The 21228-nt window shown below is 37.3% G+C and overlaps 1 protein-coding gene across 1 annotated transcript in view; it reads left to right on the top strand.

Annotated features, from left to right (window-relative positions):
* LOC107684973 (teneurin-3-like) overlaps positions 1 to 21228 on the top strand; it is a 323878-nt gene that overhangs the window by 56772 nt on the left and 245878 nt on the right. The window lies entirely within an intron of this gene.

Here is a 21228-nt window from a genome sequence, read left to right on the forward strand (position 1 = left end):
AGAATATCTTGTGACAAAGTACTCTGAGCATCTTACATGGTGTTAATCAACAGCCATAGAGCTAGCTGTCACTCACAAAAACCATGAGGCAAGCCAATCAATATCAGCGCCCAGCACTGCTTTCACCAACTGAACTCAACTTTTTATAACTGTTACTGCAATGCTTGTATTGACCAGAGAGCACCGTTTATTGGCCTGGCACTCACCGTTATTTCACAATTAAACTAACGGCTAATCTCACTGCCATAAAGCCGATCAGACCCCGGAGACATGTGCTCAACAGTACAGCTCAGACAGATCTCAAACATTCCACTGTTTCCACCAGCGAACATTGGCGCAAAATGCAAGATCCAATTTTTTTTTCCACCTGCCTGCCGATAACCAAAGGTGCCCAGCAGTAATAAAAGACTGCAAATAAATGGCCACCAACTAAAGTGTTTGTATTCTCACATGTGTAGTTTTCATCTTCACTGGATCTGGTCCTAGCTGCGGGCTTTGCCAAATTAAAGCAACAACATCATTGGCTTTGATTCTAACGATTTGATATGTGGTGATTTTCATGTTCCTTGGGGCGTTGCTTTGTGAAATTGTTCCTGTTTTATCTCTATTAAAGCTTCTGATGTTCTCTCGCTTTATTTCAAAGCTTATTTTAAATGTCGATGGGTGGGTTTGTGTATGTGTGTGTTTTGGGCACCATAAACAAATGGATATAAAATATCCAGTCATTGATTTCACATCTCCAGCACCTCAAAAATGCAAATTAAACATCCATATCTTTTTGAAGATTTGCTCTGGTCCTTTAACACAATACCTGCAGATACCCTGTAGTGATTAGCACTACATTCGGCTCTCTCATCCTTCCATGATGGAAGCAGCCCGGTCGTGTTGGCAGCGAGGTCCAGGCTTGAAGGTGCAGCACTCTGAATGTGTGGATTTGTCAGAGTTTAATGAGTCCTCCTCGTGCTCCACCACAGCCTCCTGTGCTGTTGACATTTGTCCACCCACATGTGTCTGGGCTATAATGACCCTTAGCATGTCAAGCAAGTGATTTTCACTTGCGCGGAGGCATACGCTGGACATTTTGTCGAGAATTGTGTCCTCAAAGTGGATTGAGTCTTCACGTTTTATATTTAGGTGTGAACGGCGAGCCAGGTGTCTTCTCTCGCAGACTGTATTTGCTGTGTGTGGCTCTGTGTTAGTGGATGCGGGGTTCTTTGACATTGTTCATTCATACTAGCTGCTTTTACACGAGTTTCCAACATTTTGTTTTTCCAGTCCCCCTGCCATGTTTTTGGACATGACTAAGGCGTGTCGGGCAAGAGGCATGTTTTCCATTATGCTTAGTTGATGGAGTGACTGAACTTGCCCTCCACCCCAAGTAATGGACAGGCATCTAGTTCTCCCTCTTAGTCTGCATTCTTCCAGCTTGCATACATGTTTCACAGTTTATTTTGTTAATACAGATAAGCCTTTAAGGAGCAAGTTCCCTAGTGAACAGAATGCCAGTCTAAATTTTCTACACACACACTGAACAGAATGCTAAATCATCTCACAAAAATGAACATATTGATCACTGTATACACACACTGGAAAATCACACTCTCGCACAGACTCATTATTTCTGGATACTGTGTTAGCCATTGTGTGGGAAATGGGTTTTAAGTATCTGCACACTTCAAAGAATTGCAAATAGCTTGTGATTTGTGTCTCACCTCATTTGCTCTTAGTGTTTGCATTTATATAACACAGTTCTGGCATGCTGTTCGTGATCGGCTTTAATCTATGTGAATCAGTGCATAGGATTCAGTGCTTCACTTGGAGTCTGTGGCAGATAGCTGTATCATTGATCGATGTTGATTGGACAAAAGACTCTAAACACAACATTTTGGGTCACGTATGGACTCTCTGCTTCACTGGGAGTCTTATATATGATTTTTATTTGACATTAGGCTTTCAATCGCTGTATTTTTGTTCTGCCTGGAATATTATAAATGGATGAGTTCTCACTGACTTTGCAGTGGATGGCCAAAAAGTGAAATGGACATATATTTGAGTGATGATTCTTGAAATTAAAAAAATAAATAAAAATATACAGAGTGCTTGAAGTCTGACAAAGGCATTTATTTTGTCTTTCATAATTGTTTCTTACATATTGCCATTTCTACTGTAAATATAGTAAAAATACAGTTGGCCAGTTATTTTCAAGTAATTTCACTGTTTAGTAGTGGTTCGAGAAGCAGCTTTTAGGATCAAATAAAAAGATAAAGAGAGAGAGAGAGAGAGAGAGAGAGAGAGAGAGAGAACATACTAAATGTTTTGGTATTTATAAGTAATGTGTGATGTGTGCTTCCCCATTCCAACAACAAGCAACGGCCCCCAGTGGTGTGTATTTGTCTTGTCACATTTTCTTGTCTTTCTTACCTTTAAAACCAGTGAGATATTCTCAATTGTGTGTAATTGCGTAATTGGTAGTGTGCTTTAAATGCTATATTTAAAGCATTTACGCTGGTGGTGGTTGAGGAGATAAACCCCCCCACGCCCCACCCCCACATGATTGTAAAGCGCTTTGGGTGTACAACAATACACAATAAAGCTCTATATAAATGCAAAATGCATTCATTCATTCATTCGTTCATTCATTTATCAATAAAGCTCTATATAAATGCATCATTCATTCATTCATTCATTCGTTCATTCATTTATTACATACTTAGGATCTGAAGGCAGGCTGTGTTCACACATGCACGTGCAAGTGTGTATGCGTCTGTGTGTGTGTGTGATTGTGTATATGTGTGATTTAGGGCAATGCTCTGCCTTTGAGTTATGACTCTAGATTTGTGTCATCTTTGTATATACTGTCTGTGTGTGTACTAGGGGAATGTTTCTTTCTCTGAGGCTAACACACAGACCAAATTAGCTATGTGTATCTTGTGGCATTCAGCTTAATAAATAGGAAGGAAAACACATTTATAGTCATCATTGTCCCAAGTTCTGGTTTACATAAAATGTCATACAAAAGAGACAGTGTTGAGCTGTTTAACCCAAGCATCTGTTTCATGTTGTCCACAGACTGAGTATGGTTTAATATCAATTGACATTCGATATGGCTTTTGCACCATCATATGGGCGAATCTCACGAAACCTGCCAATAATATATCCAGTCCAAATTTAAAAGAAAACAAAATTAAGAAAATATATATTTATATTTAGTACTTTAAGAAAATGAATACTATTTAGGACTAGATTTGTATTTTTGTAACAATGTGTTCATTATGATTAGGCAAATTTGCTCCTAAATTTGCCTTAGCATAATGCAAAAATGTCATCTCCATTATTGTACTGTGTGTAAATAAATGGTAAAGTATTTTAATTTATGATGATTAAGGTAAAATAAACGACAAGCTAATAATAATTAAAAGTTATTCAAATAGTGTTTGGATTCAATACTGTAAGGACAAATTATATATATATATATATATATATATATATATATGTAGCCTAAATGTATCATGCTGTACTCAGTTATGGGCTGGTGGTAATTGGCTAGTTTCAAGACTAGTGCTAGTGCTGTATTTCTCTGTATTTTAGTGTTCTCTCTCTCTCTCTCTCTCTCTCTCTCTCTCTCTCTCTCGCTGCTTTTAATAAAGAATTAGCTCTAGCTGCTTTTAATAAAGAATTAGACTCCCTCCCTATTCTATTATAATGAGGAACCCTCTTTCTCCCAACTCAGTAGTCTGTTTACAGTCCATTGTGCTAAATTGTTTGTGTGTGTGTGTGTGTGTGCCAATGACTTTGCATGTTGTATTCATACAAAGCAATTTTTTGAATTAATGGAAAGGCTTGTGAGGAGTTCAAATGTTAACTGTGGATTGTGTTCTTTTGTTTGGCCACAGCTAAATCATTTAGCAATTTTCCAGTTTGTGTATGATAGAAATCATGTGCTGTGGCCAGTAATTTATCGTGCTTTCTCTATATTTGTCTTTCCCTCTCACGCATCACCCCCCACCCTTTCTTCGGCGTATTTGTTGTCTCTCATATGCTTATCTACTCCAGTGTGTAAAAAATTGCTTACCTTCGAGATATTTCAGACGTTCCCTGGGTTTGTGATGCATCACCAGAGCGGGGCGCAGCTGCAGTGCACACTACATGCTGTAATGCCGGCGTGACACAGGCCTGTCGATCACTCTCACACCCTCTATACATCCAGATGAGATGTACAGTGACATACACGGTAGTTGTGAGAATGTTTCTTCCTGCCTCTAGCTGCAAATAGGCCTCGTGTAAAGTGAGACTGAGTGAATAGGTGACGGTAGCCTCTGCACGTTCAGGTTACCCTGTGTTTGTGTGTCCAGGACTGGATGTATGGGGGATTTAGTCAGGTCGCACACATCCGCTCCATCTTACTGTCAGCTTGACCTCCCAGCTGTGTCCTATCACATCCCTGGCTGAGGCCGCTAAAGTGTCTGTGTGTTTGTGTTAGCAGAAATGTGCTTCTCTAGCTAGTGGAAATTAAATTTTCCTTAATTTACTAAATGGTTGTATTAGTTCAGAACACTTCAGAGAGACACACATAAGCTCTGTCCCAAAAACCTGGTGAGCTTCCTCATCATAGGCACGTTTCAAAAGAAAGGAATGTTCATTTTAGACAGCATCACGTGTTCATCATAGATAATGCATTACAACGAGCTCATTGAAAAAAAAATAATCCAAGATGGTTGACAAAGAAAGTGAAATGTTATTTTTCTATATTATAAATATAATTAAATACTGAAAAGAATCAACAAGAAATGTTTAAAAAAATTCTATGTATATTTATGCTTACTAGAGTAGCATGTCATTCTCATCACATCGCCTGTATTGAAATCAATTGTGAATCGAGTCACAACACAGAGTGTTCACCTTTGTAGAGCATTTAAGATTAATCACTTGTTATAGTTTTGTTCCACACAAGACTATGCAGGCAGCGAGACTCACTAGGTTTTGTAGCAGAGCTATTGTGGTACGTACATGAAAGCATGTGGTAGACAAAGAGAGACAAAGAGAGGTACAGAGAAGACGGCTTTAGGACTAGCGATATGTCCATTAGGTCTGTTCTGAAGTACTGTAGACTGATGTTAATATGCAGTGAACAGCACAGCGGATCTGTAAAGCCTTTCTATACAGGGAAGCATAATGGAAATCTAACACATAACCATCAGTCACATCAGTCCAAGTGAATTCAGGTCGAATACCTGGTGACCAAGAGCTAAGAAATCGGTGCAGTCATTTAGAGACTATTTTTCTTTGGAGCATGTTGTGGCCAAATGACAGTCAACTTGGTACAGTGATTTGTCCTATGATTTTCTATGATTTTTCTTTTTGTCAGAAAAAGAAAAAAAAGGTTTTAATGAGTAAATCATATGGCATTTTAATTTCTTAAGTTAATAGTTAAATACATTAATACAATATAATTTGTATACATACTATAAATGCATAGCATTTAAAATAAAGCATTGTACAGAAATTAAAAATCAAGCAGCAATGGAGGATAATGATTCACGATAAATCAATATGAGTAATGTATATTGGCACTCATAAATCACACACACACACAAAAAATGTACACAAGATGCTAATAATAATTTATTACCATGCAACAAAATATCGAGTAATTTATAATTTAAATACTTTTCATTTAATATTATTTAAATAATTAGTATTGATTAACAGTTTCATTTGAATGTTTATAATAATTTTATCCAAATAATATTGCAAATGTTATGTGCGTTGTATATACTGTATATATTTTCCTAAAGCTTAATTTAACATTTTATTAAACTGTATAAATTGTAATATTCTTTAGTATTTTGCCATAATTGCAGCATTTTATATTATGGGTTTATATTTAGTTTAGAATTGTAAAAAAAAAGTGAAAAATAAGGCGTGTTTGCAGATGTGCATCAGGGACTCGGTGTGTTTTCCTCTGTTTTGGTGAGTGCATCCTATCACAATATTATGTGTCCTTTCTTTCTCTTTTACACACATACTTTGTCTCCAGATAAATCCCAAGCCTGCTAGACTCTCTCAATTTAACTCCAAAGCAAGTGTCAACACAAAATCCTTCAGGGGAGCTTTCTAACACATACACATGCACACATTTTTCCAAACATCACAATACAAAAAAAGCAGCTATTCTCTCGTTGTCACAACGAAGTAAAATCCTCTCTTTCATCCATACGCACCGACCTATAGACGAGAGGCAGCGGGGAGCGAAGTTAACGTGGGAGACGCAGCGGCAGAGGAGAAAAAGACTGAAAGGGAGACGGAGATAAAGGGCTCAGTTCGGCGGTTCGGCACACGGCAGGGGTGAGGCATCGTGGACCCGGGAGCTCGGCACTGTCGCTTGAGACGGCCCAGATGTGTCAGGCTCCTGCGTCTGAGAGATTTCCATCTCTTTGGCCCATGGATCCCAGCCCAGCAGGAGGACTCCCAACCAACCATTCGACTGCTCCCTCTACATTATTCAGCTGACATAACCCCCGAGAAGATGGCGAGGGCAAGAGGAGGTGCAAATCTACATATATGAAAGCGAAAAGAGCCCGTTTTAGCTAATCGACGAATGGATTCAGCAAAATGACGCACCACTGTGAAGCACTCCTGCAGATATTTTTATCCATTCCGAATTTTCACACACGCAAGCCCTCTTATTCTGTCAGAATGTGCTTCTACTTCATGAAAGAAGTTTTTATTGTGTGTGTGTGTGTGCCCCTGCTGCGCTGTGATCTGCCTGTATTGAAATAGCTCTGTATCATGACCTACATTCCTCAGCTGGGGGGCTGACACTCAGGGAGGTAGCGACGGATAGCGTGAAGGTAAAAAGAAGACACTCTGATGAGTTGATCTCCAAGCTCGCTTTTGATGTATTTGGGTGGACAGGCAACGGAACGACTGTTGCTTTTAGTGCTGTCGTCCCTTATCTTTTGTTTTTTGCAGCTGTGGCATCTTAAACCACATGCGCCGCTTGTTTGTTGTGTTGTTTATTTGTTTGTCAGGATTATGTAAGGCTCTTCAATGAGGTGAAGGGAAAGAGGGCACGACTCAAGGGAGTCATCTTAGCCCATAGGCTCGCTGCCGCCACATCACCCTCTGCTGTCTCAGGCCGCGAACATCATAACGGCCAGCTTAGCACTGGGTGCTTATCGCAGAGGTTTCTCTGTCTGTCTCTCTCTCTCTCTTTAGATTCTGATGTATGTAGAGAGCCAGCAGCCTTTGGAGTGTTTGTTTGTAGAAGCGGGATTATTTTCCATCAGGAATGTCAGGAAGGTGAGTGTTCGGGTTTGTTGACATTTAAGCTTTGCTCGCGGGCTCGGGGCTCCATGGAACTACACTCTGCGAATTTGGAGTGTGAGAGTCGCTTGTTTGGATGTTTTCAATTGTTTTCAGTTGTACAAATCTCTGCTACGATCGTCTGCAAATGTAAATGTCAGATCTCAAATTGGATTTTCATTCTCTCTTCTCATAGCTATGGAAACCAGTTTCCGCTTCAGAGTAAAAGAAAAAGAAATAATATGAAAAAAAGAAAAAACAGACCTTATTACACATAAATAAATAAATGGATTTTATATCTTATAACTGTGATTACGTCTCACAATTATGACTTAATTATTTGCCATTGTGATTTCACATCAAACAGTGTGGCTTTATATCATAATTGTGATTTTTTTTTCATAATTACAACTTTATATCTCAGATTGGTGACTTTATTTACTGATATTGCGACTTTATATCTCAAAGTATAATTTATATCTTAAAATTCTTAAAAATAAATCATATCTAATTTTGAACTGAGATCACAGTTCTTACTTTATATCTTACTTATATTTATTATTATTATTATTATTATTATTGTGACTTTATAACCTGCAGTTATATGTTTTTGTGATCGCAAATTTATGTCACAATTAAGACTTAGTGTGATTTTATATCTCAAAGTGTAACTTTATTTCTCTCAATTCTTACTTTATATCTTAATTGTGATTTTATTGTTATTATTTTGACTTAACTTACAATTACCACTTTTTGTAATTTTTTTAGTAATTGCAACTTAATATCTCACAATTGTTACTTTATTTATCAATATTGCAATTTTATCTCACAATTCTTTATATCTCAATTTAGATTTTATTTTTATTTTTTTACTTAACTTACAACCACAAATTGTTGTAATTGCAACTTTATATCTCGCAATTGTGACTTAATTATTCAATATTGCAATTTTATCTCACAATTCTTTCAATCTTAATTGTGATTTTATTTCTATTATTGTGACTTTATATTTTGCTATTACAATTTTTTTTCCGTAATTGCAACTTTCTCACAATATGACTATTTTGTTATATGAATCTCTCACAATTATCTGTTGTATTCATTTACTCTGAAGAAGAAATGTGTTTTCCAAAGTGTAAAGGTATGACTTCAGCACACCGCACAGTGATGGTAGCTGAATCACAGCCACCTGACAGGCAACAGGCTGATTAAAAATATCAGATGAGCGCACCCTCAGAGAAGTGAGGAGTGTAGCCCGCAGTGACTGGAAACTGTTGACACCATGTGATACCAAGTAATGTGAAGAGACAGGAAGCTGCCTGTGACTCCTGTCATAGGGTTAGTATCCCCTTTGCTATGGGTGTGTGAGTTTGTGTGAGTTTAAAAAGGATGGATTGTTTTCTCAGGTGCGGGTAAGTGTCTTGGCAGGTTTGCCGTCTATCACAGACTATTCCAGTAAGTTCTGTAACACATGCATAACACACCGCGGTGACGTGTAGCTTTAGCATTAAAAGCCAAATAAGCATAGCAGACCCTCTCCTCATGAGTGTATTCACCTGCTTCGTGGGTAAATAAACCATGAGCTGTAAACATCACAAAACTACTTTTTCCAGCTGCATGTTTGAAATGGTAGAACTTCTTTGCTCTTTATTTAATTTATGCAAAGAGTAAACATGCAATGCAGTGCACTGATCAAGTTATTCTGTTTTTGTATGGTTTGAATTACATATTTACATGCATTTGTCAAAACATCAAATCACAATGCATAAAACATTTGTCTTTTTTGTCCAGCTGCAGAGGTTTTCTACTACGGTCTGTAGGCTTGAATGGAAAACATTGATATTTAAGTAGTTGTTTTTTAAATAATTTTTATAGTGGTCAGTTTACTGTATTCCTATGCTATTAAGCGGAACCAAAAAACACGTTTTCCCTTTACGTATCCTACACTCTCTGTCTCCTTTACTGCCTCCTTCTCAGCTCGTGTTTGCCGTGTATGCTTTTAATAAAATTTTCTTAGGATAAATGGTATTGGGCAAAAATGTAGCCAAACCACATGTGTTTGCCCTGGGTCCTTATCCAGGACCATTTCTCATGCTTCATTCTGTTAACAAACCCCACAGAAAGCCCTGAGGTTTCATAAGCTAACTACAACACTGCTGTAGTACAGCACCAGAGAAGAAAAATATCGCTCTCATGCATATTCTTAATAATGTGTCCAAGCCAAATGAGGAGGTGAGCATTAGGTCAGTCGTGGAGGGAAAAGGGCTTTGATAACTCCTTGTGAGACTGTCACAAGAATGTAAGAACCATGACTGATTTCATTTCACTCCCTGCCTTCCTTACCGAGAGTTTGCTTTAAAGCAACATAATGGCTCGTCGGGGCTGATGTGGGTCGCCCTAACAGTTGGGTTGATTTCAATATTAAAAAAAGAGCACCGTATTGCACTGGGAAATCAACACTGCAGCTGCAAATTCCCAGACTCAAGCATGCTTTTATAGGTTGGACTCCAGGCCTGGAGCAAGGGAAGGAGAGGAAGGGGAAATCAGGCAGAATTACATCACTGTGTCCTGCCGCCCGTAATGAAGTGCTCTGACAATCCATTGACCTGAGAGTGAGACTGTCTGATGTTTGATACATGACTCAGATGATGGACAGACCCAAAACCCAAACAGATCAGCCAAATGTGTGCTGATTAGTCCCACAACACACACACTTGCACACTCATCAGACCGTAGGGACTGAGATCTTAATCTGTTTCCTGCGCACTGGTTATGCAGGCGTCATGAAATTGTATATTTTCAAAATATCTGTGACTTGATACCACCGAAAGTATCCAGTATACGCACCGAGCCGGTCCAAGTCTCCACTAAGTCTCTTCCCGACTCTCTGAAGTTATCGTTAGCCCACTCTGAAAACAAAAAAGAAATGTTAATCTCTTTCCTTGCACACTAACTTAAGTGCCCAACTTTCGTCACTTTCACGCTTCTCTGAAACTTTACAATTCACTTTGTTCTGCATAATCCTCCACCAAGAAAAGAAGACAGGGAAAGACCAGGGGAAGGCATCTCAGGTCAGGGGTGAGCAAGTCACCTCTGATGCAACAGACGCTGGAGTTCAGAGACAACGGGCAACTTTATCTGATAATAGACTCTAATCTGTATATTATTCTGGGCTGAGAGGCTTTTGTCCTGCAGTGAATATGCTGTCCATAAGGTTTTGATCTTGTCTTATGTCTGCGCAATTGAAATAACCCTGGCCCTGAAAAGCCACTTGATGTGTCCATAAAAAAAGAGATGAGAGAGGCTGAGAGCATGAGAGAAAAAAAAACGAAGTGAGAGTGAAGGCAGGCTGAGATGTTTGTCACATTATGAAAAGGTTTTTTTTTTTGATGGTCTATATTTCTGAGGCCACAGACCGTCACACCTTCTTGTAGGTCAGGAATATTGTCTTCCTTTTAGAGGAAGTATTCTGCACCATGTTGTTTCATGCCTTGCCAGTGCTCTCGTTACGCTGGCCAAGGTTTTGTCCCCTCTCCCCCAGAAGCCTCAGAGTCACCTCTCTTGTGTACCATTAAAAGAGGATTGTGGGAACTGTATTTCCCCACCCTTCTCCTTGTTTTTTAGGCTCCATTGTATATGATAGTGGTTGAGGGTAACCAGTGTCTGATACTGTAGACAGTAGCCTGCGGCCAAGACCCAACAATCACGTTATTGTCCAGCATCTGTATGGTTGAAAGTTGCTACCTGGTACTATCAGCGAGAGCAGAGGGTACGGAAAAAGTGTTTCATCAATGGTTGCTTTGTGAGGGGCCATGTTTCCTCCGCCTCCTTCCTCTTCAGCTCAATAGAGAGAGAGAAAGAGCAAAGCACTGAGATCCAATTAATCAACCTTTCTGATTCTCACCTAAAGGCATCCACCTGAGCAAATGTATCTTTGTGCAGCCTCAAAATGCTGTGTAAAAATGCAATGCTGCTTAAAGCCATTCTAAAATATGCTGGCTCTGTCCCACTGAGAGGTAAAAGATTTCCTTTTTAATCAGAATAAAAGAAACTGGTGTTGATGGTGCTGCTATTACTAAGATTACTGAGATGCAGAAAAAGTGATGGCCATATGATAGGTTTGACTAAAATCAATAATAGTAATTTATAATTTTTTATTTTTTATTTGTATTTATTCTTCTGGCCTGAGCAATTTGACAATTGATACAATTTAAAACTTCACAACAGAGCTCTATGCTTAAAATTAAAAACTGAATTTTCAGCAGCCATTACTCCAGTTTTAAGAGTCACATGATCCATCAGAAATCATTATATTATGCTGATTTGGTGCTTAAGATTAGGATTCTGTAATGAATCGAAAGATAAAAAGGACAGCATTCATTTGAAATGTAAATCTTTTATTTTTACATGATATATTTTTACATTATAAATGTCTTTACTGTCACTTTTGATCAATTTAATCCTGAAAAAGTATTAAGTTATTTAAAAAATAATAATAAATACATAAAAAACATACTGACCCCAAACTTTTGAATGGTATATTATATGAATCTGGTTTTATTAATATAATAATTTTAATTGTTTCAGTTTTTAAATTTCAGAATTTAATGTTTTCATATTTTGAACATTAATGCCATAATATTTACTTTATTTATTAAATAAATGTATTTATTGTTTAAAAAAAATAGTATATCAAAAGAACTCACTTGGAAATACATCAGATTAATGAAATGACTTGTAACTTTTTTAGTGCAATAGTGAGGAAAGGTGAAACTGAAAAGTAGTAGAAAAAGAGGAAAAGTAAAAATAAAAATGTGTCGAAACAATTTTCACTCAGAAATTACTATTAAATTTCACAATAACAAAAAAGTAAAACATTGAATTAAATATGAAATATTGAAGTAGATAGACTGATTTTTATTAATATTTTTTACAGTGCCTATAAAATCTCTGTGCAACATTCATATTTATCCCACTTTAGATGACAGAAGCTGCCTTTGCAGTGTAGAGAGGGCACTAGTACACGAAAAGATGAAAAGGAACTGAATTTTCTGTGTTATTGCTAAATGCTACACAATTGTCATTTGTAATTGTTCAAGAGTTGAATTGATACTTCTCTCTCAGATCGATTGTTGCCCTCTGTAAATCCTTTGAGTATATCTACCTTATACTTCGAAGTCAGAGTTTGAACAAGAGTTGCACAGTACCAGCTACAACTGTGGATAGAATTGTGAAGAATTTTGACTACTACCATCAACTGATTCAGCATTTTTACCTTTTATCTTAGGATATGTTCACTTCTGTGTCCTCGTGTAACTTTATTTCATAGCATTCACTAGTTGAAATTTTACCTGTGAGATTTTACCTCATCGTAGCAGTGAATCTTGGCACATGCCTTGTGCCTAGATAATTTCCTTTTTATGTCTTTGAGAGTGTGTTGTACATTTTCATTTATTATTAATATATATATTTTTTTTTACTTTTGAACTTAGAGTCTTACTTTATTCTAAACTAATAATAATAATGAAACAGAAGCTAATTCTTCTGATCAATTTCCCAAGAGGATAGAAACGACTTTCAGAAATACAGATGATAGAGCCGTGCTTCACCATCCTCTGCTGCCTCAGCCCGGATCTTGTTATGAGTCTAATATGAAGGCAAATATTCATAACTCAAATCTCCTTTTCTGATCCCTGTTCTTTATATGGAATTTATTCATTATTTAGTTGCAAGTACAATCCTTATTTAATTAGCATACTTTTTTTAAGTAGTCAGTTTTTTATTATTTTTCTTCATCATCATCTTATTTCTAAACTAACAGATGTAGTTTTTAATTAGTTTTTAATTATACATTATATATACATATACATATTGTGTGTGTGTGTGTATATATATATATATATATATATATATATTCAGTGCAAGCATGCTACGGAGCCTTTTACGATTTAATTAGCTATGCGAGTGTGTGTGTGATAGCTAAAACAACTGAATGGCTCCTCCGGCGTGCTGATCATCCTCCCTATTGTTTCCTGAGTCTCTCTTTCTCTGTGGCCGATAACAGGAGCTTATATCGGGGCATTAATCCTTCTGCTCTCTTGGGTGGGATTAATACTCTCTCTTTGTGTAATTATGACCTCATTGCTCTTCTCAGATAAGAAGCAGGTTATCAGGTCAGACGACCATTGAGGGATGGCGTAAAGGAAGAAGCGAGTGTTTCTCAGTGATGCAGGAGAGGGACCGTGGAGGAGACCTGGAAAAGTTCAAATAGGACATGTTTTGCATCCGTAGGTGCTGTTTATCTACATAAACATGTCGTAGATAGATGTCTTCAGCTGCTGAGACATGTCTTGATGTTTTTGAAGGCAAGAACACATCCTGCGTGAACGGCCCCTTAGACAAGTAGACATGACACTGTTTGAGCTGACTTTCTATGACTTTATCAAGGAGACTACAGTCTGATTTGCTGTCTCACTGCATGTTTTTCTTTCTCCATCTCTTTCTATAGCCATTTCTCTCTCTCTCACTCCCTCCCCTCCCTGGCTGCCTGCTGTTGCTGCTCTGTGCCATATGGAGCTTTACTGGAACTCCTCTTAAAAGATTCACCGGATGAATTTCTCTCTCTCCCTTGCTCTCTCTCTCATGCTCTCTCGCTCTCTCTCAAATGATTTCTTTCTCATTTAACAGATTGGCTGATGTGTCAGAGATGACTGGGTTATGCCACCGCTAAATGAGAGGAGGGAGTGAGAGACAAGTGCTTCCAAAAGCTCCTGGGCCAAAGTTCTGTTTCATTGCTCTCTCTGCATGTCAGACATTTTCAGTGACATGTGTGCATATGTATTTGTGTTTTATAGTTTGTGCCTTTGCTGTATATTTGTGTACTATACAATGCATGGATTTCCTCTATTTTTTTATTGATTTTTTTATTGAAAGTTCGTAAATATAAAGTTAATGAAGGGAAGTTAATATACCTGTAATTTGCTGGTCTTGGAAGACATTCACACTGGATGTGTGTTTTTTAGCATCTCATGACATGAGCTTTGCATTGAAGACACTATGTAACCCTAAGCATATTCTGAACTTTTAATTCATAAAGTTTTATAAAATGTATTGTGGATTATAAAATGTAGTCTGAACATGGTTCTGTTTGATTGAATATTTCTTCAATTTAACTTTTTTTAAATAAATGAATACATACATAATGAATCTGAATTGGAAAATATATAAGTCATTATTAATTAAATGAAAAATTACTTAGTTAAACATTAATTTAAAGGAATATTTCACCCAAAAAATGAAAATTGTCATCATTTACTCACCCTCATGTCTTTCTACACCCATAAGAAACAATGAGGTTTGTTCTCACATGTCTTACGTTTACCATATTTGACACATCTGTATATAATCCTAAATCCTAAATTAAATTTGTTCATCTTATAAAGTGATTGTGTCTCTAAGAAAACGTCTCTAGGTTACGTATGTAACCATGGTTCCCCGAGGGACAGTTTCTCCAGAGCGGCTGCAGGAGCGTTGATGACAACAGCCATTTCACGATTGGCCAGATTCACCGCATGACAACTATCACGTGTGTTTCGGGTTTATGCTAACCTTTTCAATTCCAATAATAGCCACAAATCTGTGTTTTTAGAACAGTAAAAGCTTTTTTACTGTAGTCGCAATGTTATATTGAGTCACATTTATCATAAAACACTGATGAAAGCATATATTCCCCCACTTTATTAGTATTTAAATAGTATATATTTACTTTGATCTTTATTCTTGAACAGATGGCGATGTATTACGCAGTATATAATCAGTAGATATCTGTTGCTCATGAAAACGTTTCTGAAACGTCTGTATATTTGACAAATATTGCATTTAATTCACTTCATCTGTGATAGAGTATGCAACGCACCTACTGGCATGATTGAGAGCAAACGTGAGAGGTCACGGGCCTACGGCAGGGTGTGGCCAAGTAAAAAAAAAAATCTCCAAAAAATCGCTAGTTTTATTTAAATATAGCTAAAATAGCTCCTTGTCGCAAAAAATAAAAAAAAGTCGCAGCTACAATGAGAAAGTAGCTAAATTTAGCGATAAAATCGCCAAATTGGCAGCACTGCTTTTATACTTTCTGGTGCTTACGTCACCCCGCTCGTGACGTCTCGCTACTCCATTGGACTGATTTGACACGTGCTTCAGAACGCGGTCACGCAAGGGCGTTCCCAAAGCAACTTCGACGCAGCTCGAGTTCCTGAAGGGGAACTTGGCTTAAACCACCTGATTCATATGGTATCATTCTTTGACAAGGTCTATTTGAAATTTTTAAAGCTCATATTAAATTGAGAGAATATTAAATATATTTGTGTATACATTATATTTGCGTTCCAAAGATGAACAGAAGTCTTGTGGTTTTAGAATGGCATAAACGATGAACAAATTTTAATTCTGCGGTGAATTATCCCTTTAAATGAAATGTAGATGTCTTCTGTGAATATGGTTCAAATGTAAGACTAAAAGTAGGAAGTTTAACCTTTTAAATTATTAAATTAGATTATGTAAAAATTAAGAAATATAAAAATCAATTAATATAAAGTAAAACCATGTCTTCATTAGACAGATTAAATAGCAAAACTATTTTTGGGCAGCAAATAAAAGAGCAAGACTCATTCACACAAAGTTACTGCATTATTATCGGTAATGTGGAATTTGTACTAAAGATAAATTGTCTGAGGAATGGTATCTGGAGTTGGTGAAAATATCCTTTGCGATCTTGCAGACAGTGTTTTGTGAGCTTAGTGTGACAGTGTGAACAGTTATTGGACCCGTGACCGCTGTATGCGGTGTAACTGTGACTGAAGGTGGTGTAGTTTCTGCGCAGCTGTATGTTGTTGTGTAAACGGATCAGTTTCATCTTCATCTGAATTAGCCATCAATGTCATGCCATTATTTTGTGTCTTGTGCAGCTGCCATTAGACCCTCACCCCCTAACCTCCCTAAAACCCACTGACCGCCATTAACACACACACACATAACTCAGGCCTCCGCCATCTGGAAACAACTGGGCCCCACTTAAAACACCCGACATAGATTAAGAGAAGTGGGGCTAATTTATTAGAGGCCTGTCCTACCGGCTCAGGTTTCTGCTAGCACTCAGCACCGCTGTCCTATAATCACACATCCTTTGACTGACATGTTCTGCTGCCTGCACTGACATGTCATAGACATTTACATAGATACATTAGTTTAATGTAATAGATTACATCAGGTGGTAAAAACTCACCGGATCTGTCAAGTGAAAAAAATACATGGCAGATTCCAAACCATCAGCATAAATGGTAACCATTGGCAACCAAGGTTAAAACAGCTTTTTGTTTTGTTTAACGATCTAAGCATCTTTTGCTATTCTAATGTCTCAAGGCTAAATTAAACACGTTTATTGAGTTTGTAATGCTCAGATGTCTTGCAGTTTTTTTTTTGTCCAGGTGTGTGTGTTTAAATGTGTCAGTGATGGTCTAACTGAAGGCTGTTCATAATTAGAACTGCTAATGACGAAGTTTAGAGAACGGGCTTCTCCAATTTGGAACTGGGTGGCATCCTGTTGACCGTGGCAGCTCAAACTTACAGCCAATCAGCACAAGGCAGCATAAATCACAGAGAACAGAGAGATATATACAGGGGAGAGGGTAAACACTTCCAGCTGAAAGCATTTGGGTGCGATTTGTTGAGAGGAATGATGTCGTTTATATTGGGTGATTTAACAGACTGGCGCTCTATTTCATTTTCTCTCGGTCTCGCACTCATCCCTCTTCATTCTTTTCTATTTTTCCTCCCACACTCTAACTCCCTGTCATTCCTGTACATTTGGCGTGGAGCGTTTGACACGGACACTGTGGCAGAGTGATGCAGGGACTCGTGCTGTGACGTGCTTTTGGATGTTTCTGAAAGCACAGAGTGACAACCATTTGAACTGAAACATTTTAATGATGCCTTCATACTTCCAGGCAGAGGCAGCAGCAAAAAAGAATGAGAAAGAAAAGTCGCGCCATGTTCAGGAGTTCCGGCAAATCCTGCTTTGATGCCATCAGGCCGCCACATATTATCTCTGACCATTCCTCAGTGAGCAGAGCTTTCATTTCGGTCGGCTGGAAATGAAGTCTCTGGCTACTTTTCTTTGGGCCACTTCCCTCCATACCGCCAAAGTTCCGGTGATTAATTGGCACTCTTAAAAATAAAGGTGCTTCACGATGCCATAGAAGAACCTTTTTGTCTAAATGGTTCCATAAAGAACCTTTAACATCTGAAGAACCTTTCTGTTTCACAAAAGGTTCTTTGGGGCGAAAGAAGGTTCTTCAGATTATAAAAAGGTAAGAAAGAGATGGTTCTTTAAAGAACCTTTGACTGAATGGTTCTTTGTGGAAACAAAAATGGTTCTTCTATGGCATCGCTTGAAGAACCTTTTGAAGCACCTTTATTTTTAAGAGTGGTAGCATTGACGATGCGCCCACTCGGCTGCAACGTCGTCCAAAAGTTTAAATTTCACACCATGTTCAGCCACATTCCCTAAGGACTCCCTGTCAACCCCTGTAAAATCCACCCGCACTTACCTTGATACGTTTCCTTTTTTCTCACATCGATAGCTCCTCTGTTTCCAATTTTACCAGCCCTCTCTGTCAGTGTCTGGGTGTTCTGCTGAGTGAAAAACGCTCTTGCTCTCTTTCTCTCTCTCACGTTCGTGCCCTCTGTCTTTCACACCCTTTCTTTCTGTGTTTCTTTCCAACTTTTCAGTGCGAGTGTGTCTAATGAGCTCAAGCTGTTGAGTCTGTCTCTTACCAGATCGCAGATTATTAGCATGTGGCCTGAATGTCTTGCTCCCACAGTTAAACCACTCTACTGATGGAGATAATTATTACAACTATACACACACTAACACACCCGTCTCTCTAAATACTTTGCTCTCTCCCTCCATGTTCGGGTAACATTGTCTGTGCTCTGTTGTTAACCCTTTGATGCATGATATCCATCTTTAAAAGCTGTTTTAATCAATCAAAATATGACCCAAAAAAAAGTGACTTGTTTTTGATGTACCCTTGTCTAGATCATTATTCTTTGTGACTGCCTCTTTGTTTGTGTGTGTGTGTGAACCAAGTTCAGACTTTTTCTGCAGGTTACATTGTGTCTTTCTGCTGGTTTCTGACTTCATGAGTCAAGACACTTCTAAGTGTGTGTTCAGTAGTCTCTACATTAAAACAAAATAAAATAAAATAAGCAAATGGTATGGAAATAATTTTCACTCAGATATTGCTAGCAAATTTTACAAATATTTATAAAGAAGCAGCAAGTAACACATTGAATTAAACATGACAATTTTGAGCTAGAATTTGTTTTTGTATTTTTGTAAAACATTCTCCAATATTTTTTTTTACAACTTCGAAAAAATTATTTTTCGAAGTGTATGTAATGGACAACACAATTTATTAATTGTGTTATAAATCAAATAAATCATCAATGCAATGTGCAACACTTTCATTTTGCTTCCAAATTATATGCCATGTCTAATTGATTTAATCAACACAAAGTTTTTCCTTGACATCTCGCAATTTTGGGGCACATGAGTTCCTAAACATGATATACTAAGACTCAAATACTACTCCAAGACCGCACTACTGCGCCAGGTCCACTGTCTTCAATAGTGAAACCTTATCATCTAAATTTTAAGTTGCTCAGTTTTAACTTACTGATTATTTATCTATTGTATTCAATATCCCAATCCCAATCATATTGATATTCAGAACAACAGTAGACTTGTTGATATTACTCAACCATCTTCAATTCTTGCATAAGAAAATTATAATAATATCATGTTAATAAAAATAAATAATTATTCTTCTTTTAAAGTAAAAACCTTTTTTTTTCCTTTTGTGATTTAATAATTCATGCATCAAGGGTTTCATTGCATTTATGTTTATCTTCATATTTTCTTTGACCAAAGCAACTTGCAAGTCTATATATAATGTAGGTGTTAAACACAAAAAAAGGCAGACTTATGGTATTTCATGAATGTGCAATATTAGCCACACAATATGTCCATCACAGCTCTGATATTTTTTTGTATATATATTTCACTATTATTTCCAGGTTTACACATGCTTTTAATCTGCTGCTGAAGAGAACAAAAAAACTTCTGATGTTTTGCCTCAGATATCTTTCCATTCTAGCACTGCGTGTCTCAACATTAAAACTTTTCCAATAGTGGAAATTATAGCCTGTGAAAAAGAGAACTAGAAAGAGAAAGATAAATCTTTTCCCCTAAGTCTGAGGTCAAGTGAGCAGTTTTAGTCGTGTCCAGTTCAGCCCAGCACAATTCCTCAACAGAGGAGTCTTGGAATAGGAATAAAGCAACAAGACAAAAAGAGCAGCAGTGCTTAGGCAAGCAATCTCTTGCTATATGAAAATGAGTCACGTCCATTCCAAACCTGATTAATTCCCTCTTTTAGTGTCTCCTGTCCATTCCTCCCTTTCTTCTTCTTTAATTCCACATTCCTTTCATCTAACCGATTTAAATAGTCATAGGAAAGATTAATGGTGTGAAGGAAAAGCTGCTTTTTTGATGATGGCATTTGTTGGATAAACAAAAGATCTCAACAGCAGCTAACACTAAAGTTTTTCTTTCCTTTGATCCCAATTTACAGAGCTCCTTCCCTTTATTTCTCTCTTTCTCTTTCATTCAATTTCTCACTTTTCTTTCATACAGAACTCTTTTTATATTGGATACAGTTGTGCCGGTCTGGCTTGTGTTTTTCCTCTTTTTGAGCTTTCATATCATAAAAGCTGGCAAAACATAAACCTGCAACCCTCCCACCGGCCAAAAAAGAAGAAAGATGGATAGAAGAAATTCTCATAAAATTGGAAATGCCCAGCTGATGTTTCCAAGCTGTTGAGAATGATGGGAGTTCTGGCAGTGTTACAGAAAAGGAATGTTTTTTTTTTTCTCTCCAGTTCATTTTAGTTGCTGTTTAACCTTCCGAATGAAGTCATCGTCAAATGTGTTCAGCCGGTAATTTAGCTGGCTTTTTCACTGATCATTTCTCTATTTTCCATTCTCTCTTTCTGGCTGTTATGATAAGGATATTAACTTGCGCATTGAGACAGAAGAAAATGATTTTTTCTAAATTTAAGTTGTAAAAAAGCTTCCATTTTCAAGATTTTTGTTTCTTTATCTCAAACCGCAAAGGTTATTTATTCATGATATATGTGTGTGTATATATATACATACAGTATATATGTAATGATTCTACTGGAGGCGAGTGTTGTGAGAACCAGTGGTGTAGTCGGGGCCATACGCAAGTGTACGCCGTATGCTTACTTTTTTCCCCGGGATGTTTGCGTATTACGACTTCTAAGGATCAATATTCACGTATACCCTCGGTATACCCACTTGTTTTGTTGCTTCGCAAGTCCGTAATCTACTGTCATGTAGCTTCCCCTTTAATGGTGTCCCATACTGCTGTGTGAAATTCGTGATTGCATCATATTATAAGTATAAATATACATTTTTATTCAATTATTGTCTTTTACATTTCCACTGTGCTAAAGCCAAAGCAAATTTAAGAAAATATTATCTGGAAATATTTATATAATGAATTCATAATGTTATTTTTTTCTACGCAGTTGCATAAAATAAAACATTAAATTCAGATTTATCTGTAAAACATTTTTCACAATGAATACAATTACAAAGCAACTTGAAATTATATATAGAACTGTAATGTGGTCAAAAGACCTGGAACAACCTGGAAGTCATGCAGTAGACTACTATCTGTCAACCAATTTTAGAGTGCACTGCATTAATATTAATAAATTACTTTTTTTGGGGGGGGGGGAATAGGGTAATATTACTGGGTAATAGTAAACCAATTTTTTCTT

The sequence above is a fragment of the Sinocyclocheilus anshuiensis genome, unplaced genomic scaffold (genome assembly GCF_001515605.1).
Source record: "Sinocyclocheilus anshuiensis isolate Anshui unplaced genomic scaffold, SAMN03320099.WGS_v1.1 scaffold685, whole genome shotgun sequence".
NCBI lineage: Eukaryota > Metazoa > Chordata > Actinopteri > Cypriniformes > Cyprinidae > Sinocyclocheilus > Sinocyclocheilus anshuiensis.